General features: G+C 40.5%; 1 pseudogene; it reads right to left on the reverse strand.

The window, feature by feature from the left end:
* Positions 1-242: 242 nt before the first annotated feature.
* LOC126191804 (5S ribosomal RNA) lies at positions 243-360 on the reverse strand (annotated as a pseudogene).
* Between the last annotated feature and the right edge of the window lie 17,384 nt (positions 361-17,744).

A 17,744-nucleotide genomic window follows, 5' to 3' on the forward strand; every position in this document is an offset into this window, starting at 1 on the left:
AAACATGGAATTGTTTTGCCAGAACTAAACTAAACTCCTACCGAACAGGCCATGAAGGCCAAACGGTACCGACCGGCCGCCGTGTCATCCTCAGCCCACAGGCGTCCCCGGATGCGGATATGGAGGGGCATGTGGTCGGCACACTGCTCTCTCAGCCGTATGTCAGTTTCCGAGACCAGAGCCGCTACTTCTCAATCAAATATCTGCCTAGTTTGCCTCACAAGGAGTGAGTGCACCCCTCTTGCCAGCAGCGCTCGACAGACCGGATCGTCACCCATCCAAGTGCTAGCCCAGCCCGACAGCGCTTAACTTCGGTGATCTGACGGGAACCGGTGTTACCACTGCGGCAAGGCCGTTGGCAAGAAGTACCAGAAGAATCCATAAATAAGATTAATTAGGGACACGCCGGACACTACATTATTGTCCCTAGATGTCTGACTGGATGACGATGAGTCCCATACTTCTTTACAGAGCGTAGGGGAGCGACGCGGGAATCCCGCGCCACCTTACGGGCAAGGTCAATAGTGGAGGTGGTTTGTCATTGCCTTCCTCCGACCGTAATGGGAATGAATGATGATGAAGACGACACAACAACACCCAATCATCTCGAGGCAGGCAAAATCCCTGACCCCGCCGGGAATCGAACCCTACATTATCCCAAAGCGGCATATGCAAATTACGAACTGTTTGCTTGTAACAACGTTTTGTATCCTTCCATTTAAACACTCCTTATGTATCTATATATGTGTGCATTCAAGTAATTTATTTAAAAAATAGTAATTTATGTTTCCAAAGCAGTGCTGTAAGGTGCGTTCTTTCTTTTCTAGGTGATCTGAATACTGTTATATCTATGTCGGAACGGGCTAACAGCATGCAGGATGGAGTTATTCCGCCCCATCCATCCCAGTTCTCGACCCAAGGCCTGATTGTTGTGGATCAGAGACATTGTAAGTGGAGACTCTATGGCTGGAAGGACTCGCAGTTAGAAGTTAATAGTTAGCAGTGATGGAGGTTAGAAGCAGTATTGGCGCGAGCTGATGGTCTGGACGTGTGTCCGTCATGGAGATTTAATATTGGTTGGACATGGATTGTAAAATGTGGGTAATGGAATTATTGAAGATTATGTAATTTTAGGAACTGGATGTCACATGATTAAGGTAAAATCTGCTAAATACATTGTTTGCTCTGCAACAAAGTCTGTTCTTTGCTAACCACATGCCTACTAGTAGTCAGAGCCTACAGTATTTAGAATCTTTTTATCTAGCTGGCTGTATACTTGATGTATTTCCTGCAGTTCGTGTGATGAAGATTTTCTGTGAGGCAAGTCACTTATGAAATGTATGGGTTATTGTTAGGATTTCTTCTAATTCAGGGCCAATCATTTGTGTTAATTGTCAGACTGCGTTATGCTTGTACATTGTGGGTCATAAATGAATAGAATAAGTTTGAGTTGTACTTTTTAGGAATAATTTTGTAGGTCAGAAAAGAAATGATAAAAAATAGCTAAGAGACAGTACGTTCAGTTTCACTCAGCAGTTTCAGTAGGTTCAGTTACATTAAGCAATTTAAGAAATAATGTAGAAGTTTCACCTTCTCAGTTGTTACAGTTTAAGTAAAAAATTCTTATAAAGAAGTTTCACCTGTAGACGTTTAGCCGAGGGTACCTCACTGGAATCTTCTGATTTTCTTGTAGTTTGAATAATTAACGCATGATTAGAAAATAGTTATTGTTTACTGCTAGCCGTAATTCTATGTGGCATTACCTTTGTAGTTGTCTCTCAGTGTTGGACTGTTTGTAATGAGCAAAGCAGTTTTGGCATGCATGTGGATTTGCACTAAGTATCTCGCAGTCGCTTTTGCAAATAATTAGACATTGTTTTTTTTCAGTGCTGTTTTAGTGTGTCTTCCTGTTTTTGCTTTTCCAATTGTGTTTCTTCTGTGTTATTGTGTGAAATACTGTGATAATCATGGCGTGTAAAAGTAATTTGGGGTTCTTAACACCACCTTGTAATGAACTGACAAATATTCGAGGCAATAATTTGGTAATCGTGCATAGCGACATAGACCAGGCATTAAATAACGGTGTAGAAAGTGAAACAATCAGTGAACAGGGAACTATTGTCTGTCGATCGATCGGTAACTGTTTGCCTCAGAAACATGAAATAACGGATCATAATCTTGAAAATACCGTGGATTCAGGTTTTGTGTCATTATATTTTCCTCAATTGAGTCACGGCATACTTTCTGCTTTTCAAAATATGAGTATCGCCGGTGCGAATGCACTGCCAAAGATCATGTAAGAACAGAACAAAATCTTGCAAATACCGTAGATTCAGGTTTTGCGTCATTACCCTTTTTCTCAATTAAGTCAAGATTCATTCTTTGCTCTTCAAAATCCGAACATTGCCGGTGCAAATGCACTGACAAGAAGCACAAGGCAACGTGTTTCAGTCACTAATACATTTTTACTGCAATTACTTCAACAAATGGAACAAAATCAGAAAGATACACAACAACAAATGGAACAAAATCAGAAACAAACACAGCAGTAAATGGAACAAAATCAAAGCATCAACTCCAAAAGTTAGACATAATTAAGCAAACGCTGAAACAAACACGTGAAGGTTTAACTGCTGAGTTACTTCAAATCGAATTGAAATGTCAAAAAATGTAAAAGATGTAAAAACACAACTTTATGAGCATTTTCAGCCTATTTTTTCGCGACATTACAGAATCATGAAGCTGACATAAAAGAACTGCAGATTAGTGTACGTGAAAATCACAACACTTTGAAAGCTAAAATTGACTCTGTTGCATCTACCGATACGGTCACTCAACATGTAAAAAATCGAGAAAACCTTATGGAAACAATAGATACGACTGCGACACGAAAGTCACAGGGCAATAATATATGGTATTTCAGAGATCTTGAAAGGAGTTGGCAAGGTGCAGCGAGTCTTGAGAATGAACCGCCGACAAGCCGTAAGAATGACAGATTTGCGATTCGGCGACACGATGATTTTGACTATAAGCTCTTCATCACTACACGTAAATTAAAAACATTCAAGAAATCCAGTAATGACATACATCCACAAGCTTGGCATCATCAATTTTCTTATTGTTTTACTCCTAATCGGTCATTAGTGCAAAAAAATTAACAAAAGATTTACTACATTTCTCGTGTAAAACCGTTTAATGAGAAATAATTTGCTCTCTGACAGTCGTTACTATTAAATTTTTCATTTCAAGTTACTATTACACTCTGTCACATTTCGCATGCAGCGATGTTTTGAAGTTATCTATCTAGTTAACAACCTATGGAACTTATTAAGACAGTAATTTTACGAGTTCACATTTGTAGGGAACAGACGATACAGTCTTATTGTGTGTACATTTTTGCTTGTTAACTGTGCGATTACGTAACGACTATAAGGTTCACATTCTTTCAACATATACTGCTAATGAGGTTTTACTGCAACATTATGGTTTACTTGAAAAGAAACATTTTCTTTTTATTTAAAGTACTTTCTGACAGGTCACAGATAGAGTATTCGGTTTGTTTGATAGCTACACGTTTATAGTATGACGCTAATTAGGAGTGACACAATCTTCAATATTGCTCTTGCGCTGTATCTGTTTTATGTAAGCACAGGTTTTCTACGTTCTTCTGGAAAGTAAAATTTGTTTTGGTAATAACTTTTGTGGCATAGCTACAATGAGACAGTATTTTTCGTAACACAACAATATGTTACAGAATAGTACTTTCAAGGTCACTACGACATTTATACGCATAGCACGTTACTTTTGTATATGACAAAGGCAAGTACATTGATTTGTGGAGAACTTTGCTTATGAACGACGATAACTACGACACTTGGTACATTTTTACCGCTAAGCCATGACAGAAATTGTCTTACAGGAAGAAGCATAGTTTAGCGCTACATGACACGCGTTTGAGTGATTACCTTTTGTACTCGGAACATTTTTAGAAATATTTTTGAATTACAATGAAACAGAGAAGGTGTTCGGCGAAACATCATTCAGCGGTCTTAATTTGTAACATCTGAGGTATAACTACATTATCTCTCATGGGGGTACGCCTAGTTAGGTACGCCTAGTTTGTGTACCCTGCATGTTGCAAGCGCAAGGAGCCCTAGCTAATGTGGTATTTGCTTATACAATTTTGCACGTCAGTACCATATTTCTCTGACACAGAATTACACAGCCATCTGATCACTTAACTGAGAAGAATAAACATTTTACTATGTCACTGACACATATTTACATAATTACACATTTAGATTCCTTTGCATTTATAAAATTGTACTTTGTCTGTACTTTGTGAACTGCTCATATTTTTAGGCACCATTGTGATACTGTGAGAGCTTTGAGAAATTTGTTTTGTATGGGATCATGATTTTTGAAGTACATTTGAGGTAGATAACACTATTGAAACGAGCAAAAAGAATTTTTTTAGAGATTTTTAAATTATTGAAGGAAGCTAAAACGATTTTGAGAGTTGACTGATGTGTTATGACGATAGTTTTACGACGACGATATGAATTATGACGTCGAGATATGGTTATGATCATTACGAAAAATGAGTATATACGTGAATGTGAATACCACAATGCTGCCAGAAATTTTTGGACACTGTTATTGATGAGTTTTCGTTTCTATACACTTCCAATGTAAATTTACAACCTGTGAAATTTTTTTATTTGTATGAAAGTTTCATTGCAGCTGAAACTGTTGTAAATATTTTCTTAAAGAGTGTAGGTGACCTTGACATAATGCTCTGCTGCGCCTGGCTGCGTGCTAGCCGCCTGAAAAAACCCATTGTTGTGTTGCCTTTCAAATGCACAGCTGTAGAAAAGAGATGCCGTTGACCTCGCTATTGACATTTCTTTCCAGAACGCACCACAAACACGACACACTATTCCTTGGAGACATATGATTACACTTTGGAGTTTGTACTTTGTGCTACTTACTGAAATGCTTATGAAGTGATGAGTAATATTCTTACATCTACACATCCGCTTACGACAAGTGCCTTTCTGCGAGAATTGTGAGAATTTTTACTGACTTATAAAATGCAATATGGCTGGTGAATGATGTTTTTATGCTTTACTTTGTACATATTTGCTTATTTTATTTGACATCTAATTTCTAGCTGCTCTGCAGCATTGGTTTTATAAAATAAAATTTAATGCATATGATAATGCAAACACTTTCTGTCAACCTATCCATTAAATAATACTTTTATGATCCACATTCTTAAAAAAAGAGAACATAGAAAGGAAACAACAATAAGAAGGAGAAGGGACTAGTAAAAGGAATTGCCCGCATCTTGTGGTCGAGCGGTAGCGTTCTCGCTTCCCACGCCCGGGTTCCCGGGTTCGATTCCCGGCGGGGTCAGGGATTTTCTCTGCCTCGTGATGGCTGGGTGTTGTGTGCTGTCCTTAGGTTAGTTAGGTTTAAGTAGTTCTGAGTTCTAGGGGACTGACGACCATAGATGTTAAGTCCCATAGTGCTCAGAGCCATTTTGAGTAAAAGGAATTGCATACAGAATTTTCTTTTCAAGGACTTCGTAACTTTTTGGTATAATAAGTTGTTCTGGTGTAGCACTCTAGTGTTAAGACGTGACATAGACATTAAAATGTGGCATAGAAAGCAAGATTTGAATAGACATTTTCCTTATCTGCATTGCTGTCGTTACTGTAATATTTTTTCTGCTTCCGCTTTCTCATGTTTAGGCATAAGTTATTGCATTTGCTGCTGTTATTTGTCAGGCATTGTCCTAATGAATTTTACTTTGTATTACTGGAATTATTGACGATTATATAATTTTCCGAACTGGATGTCACATGATTAAGGTAAAATCTACTAAATACATTATTTGCTCTGCAACAAAGTCTTTCCTTTGCTAACAACATGCCTATTATTAGTTAGTGCCTACAGTACTTAGAATCTTTTTATTTAGCTGGCTGTATACTTGGTGTATTTGCTGTAGTTCGTGTGATGAAGATTTTCTGTGAAGAAAGTGACTTATGAAATGTATGGATTATTGTTAGGATTTCTTCTAATTCAGGGTCATTCTTTTGTGTTAATTAATAGTCAGATTGCGCTATCCATGTACTTTGTGGGTCAGAAATGAATAGAATAAATTTGAGTTATACTTGTTAGGAATAGTTCTGTAGGTCAGAAATGAAATGACAAAAAATAGCAAAGAAACAGTACATTCAGTTTCACTCAGCAGTTTCAGAATTGAATAAAGAAGTTTCAACACGAAAGTTAACTCGTATTTCTTCTTCTACAATAATTTACGCTCGCATGCAATACCTGTCATGTACGTTCGCTTTCCTTCTAGATGCACTCGATGACAATATACCGACAGATGTTGATGATGAAATGAACAGAAAAACCTTACAGTACATTAATAATATCCCAAAATGGTAATGACAATGAGTGGTTAACCCTTACTGGCTATACCAACATCGATAAACGTCAATGTAAGTATCGGAAATCGTCGATGGATGCATTGGCCTATTGAATGTGTCACACTGGATACTTATCATTCTCGTTTCTTCGTTTGATGTAGTACTGGACCCATCGAGAAGTAGGCTTGCACCAACAACAACGCCACGACCAGACGCGTCGATAGCGCCGATCTATGATGATACTTTCGTCACGAGTGGGTCCTCAGCTTGATCCATCGCTCCCTAGACCACACTAACATCCTCTGAACCAGACAGCAGCCCTGTGGCCCACTCCGTTACAGCTCACCAGGTAAATCACGCCGCTGCATTTGGCTACTCTGACTGCTAGTGCACTGACAACCCTAATGCACGCTAATGAGAATTACCACTTTCCTCATTGCCGGTCAAGTCGTTTTGGAAACGGAGGTCAGCAAAATTGTCAACGATCTGTACTATCATACCACTAGGGGTACAAGGCCATTCTGCAATGCGAGCTCACGAGCCCTCCCTCGCCCTCCCCCCCCCCCTCCCTCCCAAGGAAGGCAGTGATGCTGAGAGAAAGAGCATTGTGAAATTCTTGGATGAAAGTGGTATGATATCTTCGGAACGAATCGACTGCAGAGTGGTTGGGACTTTTTACCAAGAGTGTCATAGTGGGTCATTTCTCCGAAATTCTGGGAAGAGCATCTCGTAAGGCACTCAGCCGCATACTCTACCTCAGAAAGAGATAGAACCCTGATCATTCAATTCACGTTTATGGCCTGCATGTAGATAAAACCATGCCAGAAGATCACGAAGATCCTTTGCAGGAAGAAGTAATGTATTCAACCCATTCTGCTTTTCCAGAGCTGCTGGCCAGCACCTCAGTGACCCAGGTTTGTTACTGTTCTCCAACGGCGAGAAGCCAAAATACGTCTGGATCAAAATAATGTCCCACCTGCATTCCGTCCAATTACAGAAAAGGTAAGAGATAGAGAGACAGACAGACAGAATAATAATAAAAAAAAAGAAACTGAGCCAGGCCTTTTTGCTACAGATGCCTCAGCTCTTTTACTATGAGCGGTTTTGTAGAAAAGCACCTAACTGATGTTCCAAACCAGGAATCAAAACACATGGAAATGCCTATCTAGGCAAACAGGTTCTAAATATTTAAGAATGACCACCACCAGGAGCATTGCCCCTTCGTTCTATATACTGACATCGAGTGCTTACTAGTTTCTGTGATGCACTGTGAAGGTGATCCCACTGCCCCTCATACCACCTCCACTGAATGGCACATAACGTATGAGGCAGTATATCAATTGTAAGCTCGTATGACTCTATATCAGTCAATTCACGTCATACATAGGGTATAATCCTCTAAGGTGGTTGCTCTCTGAGCTCGAAAAACGAAATGAGTGTTGATAAGATTTCTAGCAACAACATTCCCGTGGTCAGCTTGTGGGAGAATGATACTTTATAGCAGAAGGCAGTTGAGTGTCATAATTATGGGCTGCCATTGGATCAAGGTACCAAAAATGATAAGATCAGTGTCATACCTTACTATGTAGAAAACTAGTTTTCATTTTCCAAGCGAATAATGCCAAGAACAATGCTCCACTTCGTCAACTCACTATGTTTCATGCAAGCGTTTCTTCAGAAACTTGTTGAGACAATGCATAGACAAACGATAGGCATAACATCAGAGCTGCATATCCTGATGATGCAAAGTTCCAGCTTGTGATCATGAAACTGGATTTGAAGAAGGTAGTCGAAGAAACCACAGTGCCCGACGTAAGAGTATTCTCCAGTAAACTCACAGCCACTGCCATAATACATGCAGAGTATGGGAATGCAGTGGATGTTGGATTAGAAATCAACATCCCTAATTTAGGGGAATATGCTGGATTGTACGTGGACACCGACGTCGCCTGTTCACAGACATTTTTTATAAGGAGTATATGCTTGGACACTTACTTTGAATCCTGTCTTCTATTACATCATATCAGGACTTTCGTAGGATGCAAAGTCAAAAAGTATACAAGTGAATATCGAACTGTTGAATGACGTTGACATGTTACTCTTTTCTGAACGCAGAATTCGCAGGGAACTTTGCCACTGTGAGCACAGATACCCCAAAATGAATAACCCGCGAAGGTGCGAGGAGAAGTACAGGCCATCTTACAATTTGAGTTACATCCTCTACTTGTTTGTAAACAACCTATATGGGCACGCCGTGCAACAATCTCTGACGTTTGGGGGTTTCCGATGGCTGTCCAAAGAGTAAACAGCCAGACTGGAGAAAAATATCGAATATATGGCTGCGTATTATGGTGAAGGTTATGTCTTGGAGGGAGAGCTGGCATATCCTGCCCATTTGCGACATATCCACAGTGACGTTCAGCTTAGTCCCATCACATGGTTCTGTACCCAACCTGATGAAAATGCTGGGGAATAATCAGAGATATATTCTGCTTTATGGAAACCTCCAGCAGTATCTCAATTTAAGGACTAAACTTATTAGTCACCCACAGCATCCCCTTCAAGCAGCAGCTCTGGCTGAAGATGCAAAATTATGTAAATACCGAAAAGAGGGCTCTACGATGTGTGATTCCGGAAAGGATTTTTATATATTAATGAATAATTTTGTTTTAGGAAAAACAATGGAAATGTTACAAACCACTGCAAAATTCATTTAGTTCACAGTTGGGATGAGCATCATGGCAAAAGGGATTACACCGAAAGACCAAATTTTAAGTGGGCCACAATATTCAATGAAGGGTTAGTTGGTGTGATAAAGGCTAAGGTTTCAGTGCAGTTCACGAATCCTGTCTATATTGGTATGTGTATTAGGGACCTGTCCAGAGTCCACATGTACCGATTCCACTATGAGTTTACGAAGACAAACTTCGCTCATCCCAAATTGCTTCATATGGATAGAGACTGTTTCATCTCCTGAATGAAAAGCTGGTATCCATATGAGGTAATTAGGTACAATCCTGAAGCATTCGACACGTCTGGGTATGTGGCGAATAGTTCGTATGGTATTAAACCTGAAAACAGGAAGGTTGCTGGCCTTACGAAAGACAGGGTGAATGGGTTGCAGATTGTTGACTTTGTGTGGCTTAGATCTAAAACGAGTGCATACCATATAGATGCACGTGCCATCCAAAAGCATGTCACTACAAAGCAGCTTGCATTGGTCAAGAGTATCCGCTATAAGAGTTTTCTGAAAATGCTAGGTTCTAACGCATTTCATCTTTTCCACATTTTGGCCCATCAACAACGTCTTGCGAATGTCTTTCGAAATTGATCACAGTTCTGCAAATGGTGCACATCGAAACTGCAAAGTGGTGCAGCGTTTGGATGAAAGGTTTTCTGTATGGATGAGACATCATTTACAAAACACGGGCAAATCAGTCTTTTCAATTTACACTACTAGTCAGTCGAAAATCCATGGTGGCTAAGACAAGACAGTAAATACTACGTCGGTCTGAGTGTGGTGCAGGCTTTGCAAGCATCCCATCATTGGTCCCTGTTTGATTGGTGGGACTGTACATAGACGCAAGAACCTACATTACCAAACAGATATACCCCACAATTACTGGAAGACATTCCACTGGACAAACACAATTCGTATGGTACCAGCCTATGGGTGTACCACACAGTTAATTACAGATCATCTTAATAGAACATTTGGAGAAGAACTTGCATCAGGCAGCCAAACCATCCCAGATGAGGTTCCACGGTGTAAAATGCCACACCATCATTTCATTTTCAACCTATTGATGTAATTTCATTTTTGTGTAATTGCGTCACTGGGAAGAGGCTCAAGCCATAATTGTTGATTAATACTCTCAGAACGAATAAAACTTATTTTCTATACTGGACTTACAAAATTGAAGATTAATATACTACAAACATATTTTACAGTATAGGCCTTACACTATAGCTAAAATACACAGCCAGTTACTTTAAAAATTCATTTAATGAATTTATTTTGGGCAGATAATGAGAAAATGGGAGAGTAAATAATTCTCTCCTTATGTGGGATGAGTCAGACACTGCAACGTCTGTGTGGATGGGGGGGGGGGGGGGGGGGTTAGTAAACAAATATTGTGATGTCAACTGACAGATGAGCACCAAAATCAACTAAACTGAATAAATTTCTAATGCTCATAGAGCTCACCAAAGTCTATCACAATAACCAATTCAGCAAACGTCAGTCAGTGTTAGGTATACTATCATTCACTGTTCAAATATGCTTAAAATTGCAAGCTGATATACAGCAAAATGACTGAGTCCTGAATCCGTGCACCTCAAAATATTCTTTACACCGAGCACACATGCAGCAACTCAACCTTACCAAGCACGTTACCCAAACATCTATGAACATCAAGACCACGAATCACGCTGTGTTTGCCTCTTGTCACTTTTGTCACTTGGCTCACTAGTGCAGTCAAGTGAGTATCTGAATGTTCGACCACCAGTCAGTTGTATATGACTTATTACAATTCTAAATATTTCAGATACACATAACATGCATTTAACAATTTCATACAGATATCACTTCATTATACATTAAACATTGTAAGATAATCAGTTTGATGTTATATTTTACGTTTAGCACAAAACAGAATGGCTTGTGCTAGTGAAATCTACTTTATTCAGCTCGCTGCTTCCTCACTATCTTATACAAACTGTCATCTTGTAACAATGACTTATTAAACAAAATAAATGAATAAATGCATGAATCTTTCATGCTGAGGATAACCTTTCGTGTATCTTTGGAGAATTCTTCGTTTTGGAACACAGTTATTCTTTACTAAGTAATTTATATATTACAATTTGTTTTGCAGTAAAATAAATATACTCATTTTGTAGCTGACTTCCAGCACTATCAGATGGTAAGTTGTGCAAATTTTTAGCGTGTCTGTAGCTTCTTTTACTGATGTTATAAACAATTTTACACATAAATTTCAATAACTTTCATTAGAAAAAGATGACTTGTCCTAGTGTTTTTGTTTTGTTTTTTTAGGGAACAGTAACACGGGAAAGAAAAGTAGTGGAGAGTAGTCAGGTGAAAAGTCAGGTGAAAAGTTTGTAAATCATATTGAGACACACAAAAAGTCACTAAAGTATCAGTCACGAAAGTTGACACCTCAACGTCACACCCGCTTCAGGTTGCGCTCTACCAAAACTAAGGTTCAGTATTTCTGGTACAGTACATAAATGACGTACTAAATGGTAGGGTTACTGGTAGTGTTGGTAGAATTGGTAGGAAAAAAACATAAATGAATGTGTAAGAGAAAAAATGGGAGCCGACAATTTCTCTTTGTTTTTTGTTTGTTTGGTTGTTTGCTTCCACATAATTAGAACCGCACACCACTTAGTGTCAGTCCATTGTGTATTGTATATACTTACAGAATATAAATTGCATTTAATAAGTAATGAAAATTAGTTGATCGCGTGATTTCTCAGCTTTTATGTAATACAAGCAATTACTTTTAATGCAAGCACAGTTTACATGCACAAACATAAAAAAGTATTTATAATTATTGTTATTATTTTGTACTCAGTAGAATGTTCTTCATCTTGATCGAAGGCAGGAGTGTCCTGTTACTATTGATAAATGCAAAAGTTGTTTATGAATAACAGCAACATACTTTATATATGTTCGACGAAGTTTTAAAGCGAAGTTTGACATATTGATGTTTTGCGGTTTTTGTTATTTCTCCATTCATTGCGGAAATTGGTTTTTATGATAAATTAGCATTGTTTTCTTTATTTTTACTACAGCATTCCTCTGTTTCACGTTAGAGATCTATAGTTTTCGAATTAAACTTGAATTAAACATTGAGTGTCTTAGTTTTGCTACAAATACTGTTTAGGTTTGAGTAACAGGAGGATAAATATATAGAAAAAAATGTTCCGCAGGTTAGCCGGTCCTTTAAATATCCTCACTCAGTTTCTAGGCGGTTCACTGCTTCTGGTTTTTAGGAGAATCTACTAAAACTGATCGGATACATAAAGAAAGTGATCGTTGTGAGGTAACTGCCAATAGGTACGCCACACAGCCAACGTAGAGGTAAGCGGGTACGACCTTAACTGTCCAAAGCTACTAGGGAAACTAGTGCAGCGTACGCTTACTTACGGTACTCCACACCCGCTACCTGCAATCATCAGCCTTTAAGAGCTGTGATTCGCCTGCCTCATAGCTTTGTAGCCGCAGAATGTTCAGTGTTTCCGTGCGATATCGTGTGTTCACGTGTGGTTTCAGTCTTCCGTGAAGCTGTGCATTGAAATCTGTTTGGTAGTGAGAAAAATGCTAGAGCAAGGGTCCATGTATAGATAAATTCCGATTGGTGTGCGTAAAGAGCGAAAAACATTCGAAAACAATCTAAAATCTTCGTATCGAATGCATTGAAGCTTGTACTGATCTGGGCAACAGTGAAGACGCCAGGAATAACATAAATTTTGTGGAAATTCATAAACGGACAGCAACGCGTATTGTATTTCTAAGTCGACTGTAGACTAGACTATTAGTAAATCAGTAATATTGATAGAATCTCCGGATGTCAAAATGTGTTTCAATTCTCCACGAAAAGGGATATAAACGAGAACGGAATCTACAGACTTTGACGATTTCAACAATGAGCTCGTTTGTAGAACTGTAATTGGTTATTACGAGAGAGGAGACTATCTGACGCCTAAAAGAATACAGGGTGATCTCCCTGAAAGAACTGCCCTTCGCCTTCTCCACTCTCTTGGTTTCCTATCCAGAAAGTTTAATGATGGACGAAAATTTTTAATGGAAGGCAGAGACACCGCAAAGCCATGAGCGAAAGTTTTGCGTATTATTGCATCCTGAGGACAATAGGCCTGTAGTATACTCGGGTTTCACAAAACCAACCCAATAAGTGTATATGGCACGACTCCAAAGGAAACGGTGGTTTGAAAGTGTCTATTGCTAGAGGTGGCCGATTAATCATCGCCAAAATTGATTCACTGAACACAAGGTGATCTCCCTGAAAGAACTGCCCTTCGCCTTCTCCGCTCTCTTGGTTTCCTATCCAGAAAGTTTAATGATGGACGAAAATTTTTAATGGAAGGCAGAGACACCGCAAAGCCATGAGCGAAAGTTTTGCGTATTATTGCATCCTGAGGACAATAGGCCTGTAGTATACTCGGGTTTCACAAAACCAACCCAATAAGTGTATATGGCACGACTCCAAAGGAAACGGTGGTTTGAAAGTGTCTATTGCTAGAGGTGGCCGATTAATCATCGCCAAAATTGATTCACTGAACACAAGCTTCACTCCAGAGGCCAAACTGATTCATTACATGAGAAAAAACCTCGTGGTATTTCCGAATCTTCTATTTTTATATCTATCGCATGCGCCTTGTCCCGCGGTTACGCAGGGTCGGCCATGGTTAACCAGATTTGGCATGTTAATTTTAAGGGGTGGCCGGATGCCCTTCCTGCCGCCACCCCGTACACCCCCCCCTCCCCCCCAGGACGGAATTAGTGTACCCCAGCTGTCTGCGTCGAGTGTAAATCATGAAATAGTGTGAATGTGTTTCAAATGTCTCTGAGTCGTGTAACTGAGGCGGGACGTGGGGACCAACCCGGTATTCACTAGTAGGATGTGGAAAACCGCCTAAAAACCAGATCCAGGCTGGCCGGCACACCGGCCGTCGTCGTTGGGGCCGGCGCGCCTATCCCGAGTCCAGGAAGCAGAGCGTTAGCGCTCTCGGCTATCCTGGAGGGTTCTTTCCGAATCTTCTATATTCCGTAATAATATCGGCAGAATCTCCAGACGTGGGCACGTGTTTTGATTCTAAAAGAAAGGGATATAAATAAAAACGGAAAACTACGGAATTTTACAATTTTGACAAAAAGTTTGTGTGTAGAACTGTACGTCGATACGACGAAAGAGGAGAGTATTCGAAGGCTAGAAAAATATATGGTGATGTCTGTGAAAAAATTAATAATTCTTGCTCAGAGGCCTCTGTTCTTTATCTTTTCCGATTACTCGGCTTTTTATTGATAACGTGTAATCATGGACACTGCAACAAAAAGAAGTTTTGTGTATAATGCACTTACTGCGTGCTTAGGAAACTATCGTATATTCGGATAAAACTTAGGTTTCACAAAACCATACACAGCAAAAGCTCGACTTCAACGGAGATATGTCCAGAAAGTAGCTACAGTTACTTTTGGAAAGCGTACATCGGCAGTTTGGGTGATGAGCGCAGTGACAAAAGGTCAGTAAGAGCCGCAAATAAGAACATTTTTGGGTGTAGGGAATATTCTCGGAACTAAAATCCTGGTGGCGGCATACAAGTACGCCGCGCTATCGTGCACCGATTCTCTCATAAATTAAATGCATTCATAGGTGACGCCATACAAAAATGAGGTCAGATATTATCTAAATTAATGATATAGCTATCTTAACAATTTTCTCGCTGGAAGTTTGTACAAGATACAAAAGAATGCAAATTATCAGCAATGACAATTTTCGTCACACAGGCGGAATAGTTTCTCACCTCTCACTGTACGTTATTTTTTATTTCGCAGTACTTTTGTGTTTTCACGAAAACGTGTCTCGCATGGATCTCTAACTTTCAGAAGGTTCATATATTTTTTTCAGTCCAAATATGTCACTGGTTCTGTTTTTCCTACAGGTTGAATTTATTGTAACGATAGATTTTATATTTTTTCGTAGCAGCTGGCGACAGTTTTCTTTTGGAATTTAGTCTGTAACAGTGGAAACTAAAAATAGAAATGTCTAACATTTTTTTGAAATTTTTACTAACATCTGAAATTTATTATCACTAACTGGCAATGCTGTAAGACTGTGAGGCGACCTCTTTTCTTGGCGGCCGCTTTTTTTTATAGTACGTGTATCACATATGGTGAGAAGAACATGCGTCTCAACTATAAGATGACAAGTACGCTGAATTCGCAGACCTGCCCTGGCCAGAGTAGAGGAGGCCACAGCGCAGTAACGGGCTGCTTCCGCCGCCTGTGGAAAGCCGTCCACCTCTGGGCGACCACAGAGGCGGTGACGCACGCGTGTAATTCACGCAGTGCGCGCTTTCGCCGCGCCTTAATTTCTCCCGGCCCTCTACGCACAATCGCGGAGTCGCTGCACTGTGCTAAGAAAGTCCAGTGACTTTCTTCGCTAAGCAGTGACACGCAGGAAGAGAGAGAGAGAGAGAGAGAGAAATGTGTTCGTGCGTATTTGCTTTGTTCTTGCAGCACGAACTGATGTCTTTCACTCTTACTTTTCCAACTCCACTAAGCATTTGACTGTTTTTGTTATTACTGGGGCAATGGAATATTTTCTTTCCTTTCCGGGGCACCAGATTTATCACCATGCATTCGAGAGCCTGAAAAGGGGATTCCATCAATCTAACACTTATTAACCTTCTCAGTTAACTTAATCATAGAACAGCTACGAATCCGATCAGATTTCTACTTCTGCCTCTACATAGATACTCCGCAAACCACCGTGCGAACGGTACCCTGTACCACTGCTGGTTATTTCCTTTCCTGTTCCACTCGCAAATAGAGCGACGGAAAAACGACGGTCTGTATGCCTCCGTATGAGCCCTAATTTCTCGTATCTTATTTCGTGGTCCCTGTGCGCAAAGTCTGTTGGCGGCAGTAGAATCGTTCGGCAGTCAGCTTCAAATGCCCGGTCCTCTAAATTTTCTCAATGATTTTTCTCGAAAAAAACATCGCGTGCCCCCCAGGCATTCCAATTTGAGTTCCCGAAGCATCTCCGTGACACTTACGTGTTTCGAACCTACCGGTAACAACTCTAGGAGCCCGCCTCTGAATTGCTTCGATGTCTTTCCTTCAATCCGACCTGCTAGGATCCCAAAATCTCCTGCAGTACTCATGAACAGGTCTCCTTTACAGGAGAACCATACTTTCCTAAAATTCTCCCAATAAACTGAAGTCGACCATTCGCCTCCCCTACTACAGTCCTCGCAAGCTCGTCCCATTTCACATAGCTTTACAACGTTACGCCCAGACTTGACTGTTTCAAGCAGGACACCAGTAACACTGTATCCGAACATTAAGGGTTTGTTTTTCCCACTCATCCGCATTAACTTACATTTTTCCACGTTTAGGGCAAGCTGCCATTCATCACAGCAACTGGAATGCACACAGGTCTCACAGGTATAGATGAATGTGGTAACTACACTATGTGATCAAAAGTATCCAGACAACTGACTGAAAATGACTTACAAGTTCGTGGCGCCCTCCATCGGTTAATGCTGGAATTCAGTAGGTGTTGGCCCACCCTCAGCCTTGATGACAGCTTCCACTCTCGCAGGCATACGTTCAATCAGGTGCTGGAACATTTCTTCGGGAATGGCAGCACATTCTTCACGGAGTGCGGCACTGAGAAAGGGTATCGATGTCGGTCGGTGAGGCCTGGTGTGACGTCGGCGTTCCGAAACATCTCAACAATGTTCTGTAGGATGCAGATCAGGACTCTGTGCAGGTCAGTCTATTACAGGGATGTTTATTGTTGTGTAACCACTCCGCCACAGGCTGTGCGTTATGAACAGGTGCTCCATCGTATTGAAAGACGCAATCGCCATCCCCGAATTGCTCTGGAACAGTGGGAAGCAAGAAGGTGCTTAAAACATCAATGTACGCCAGTACTGTGATAGTGCCACGCAAAACAACAAGGGGTGCAAGCCCCCTCCATGAAAAACACGACCACACCATAATATCACCGCCTCCGAATTTTATTGTTGGCACTACATACGCTGGCAGATGACGTTCACCGGGCATTCGCCATACCCACACCCTGCCATCGGATCTCCACATTGTGTACCGTGATTCGTCACTTCACACAACGTTTTTCCACTGTTCAATCGTCCAATGTTTACGCTCCTTACACCAAGCGAGGCGTCGTTTGGTATTTACCGGAGTGATGTGTGGCTTATGAGCAGCCGCTCGACCATGAAATCTAAGTTTCCTCACCTCCCGCCTAACTGTCATAGTACTTGCAGTGGATCCTGATGCAGTTTGGAATTAATGTGTGATTGTCTGGATAGATGTCTTCCTATTACACATTACGACTCTCTTCAACTGTCGGCGGTCTCTGTCGGTCAACAGACGAGGTTGGCCTGTACGCTTTGGTGCTGTACGTGTCCCTTCAAGCTTCCACTTCACTATCACATAGGAAACAGTGGACCTAAGTATGATATGGAGTGTGGACATCTCGCGTACAGACGTATGACACAAGTGACACCCAA

This window comes from Schistocerca nitens, chromosome 6 (genome assembly GCF_023898315.1).
Source record: "Schistocerca nitens isolate TAMUIC-IGC-003100 chromosome 6, iqSchNite1.1, whole genome shotgun sequence".
In the NCBI taxonomy this organism is placed as follows: Eukaryota; Metazoa; Arthropoda; class Insecta; order Orthoptera; family Acrididae; genus Schistocerca; species Schistocerca nitens.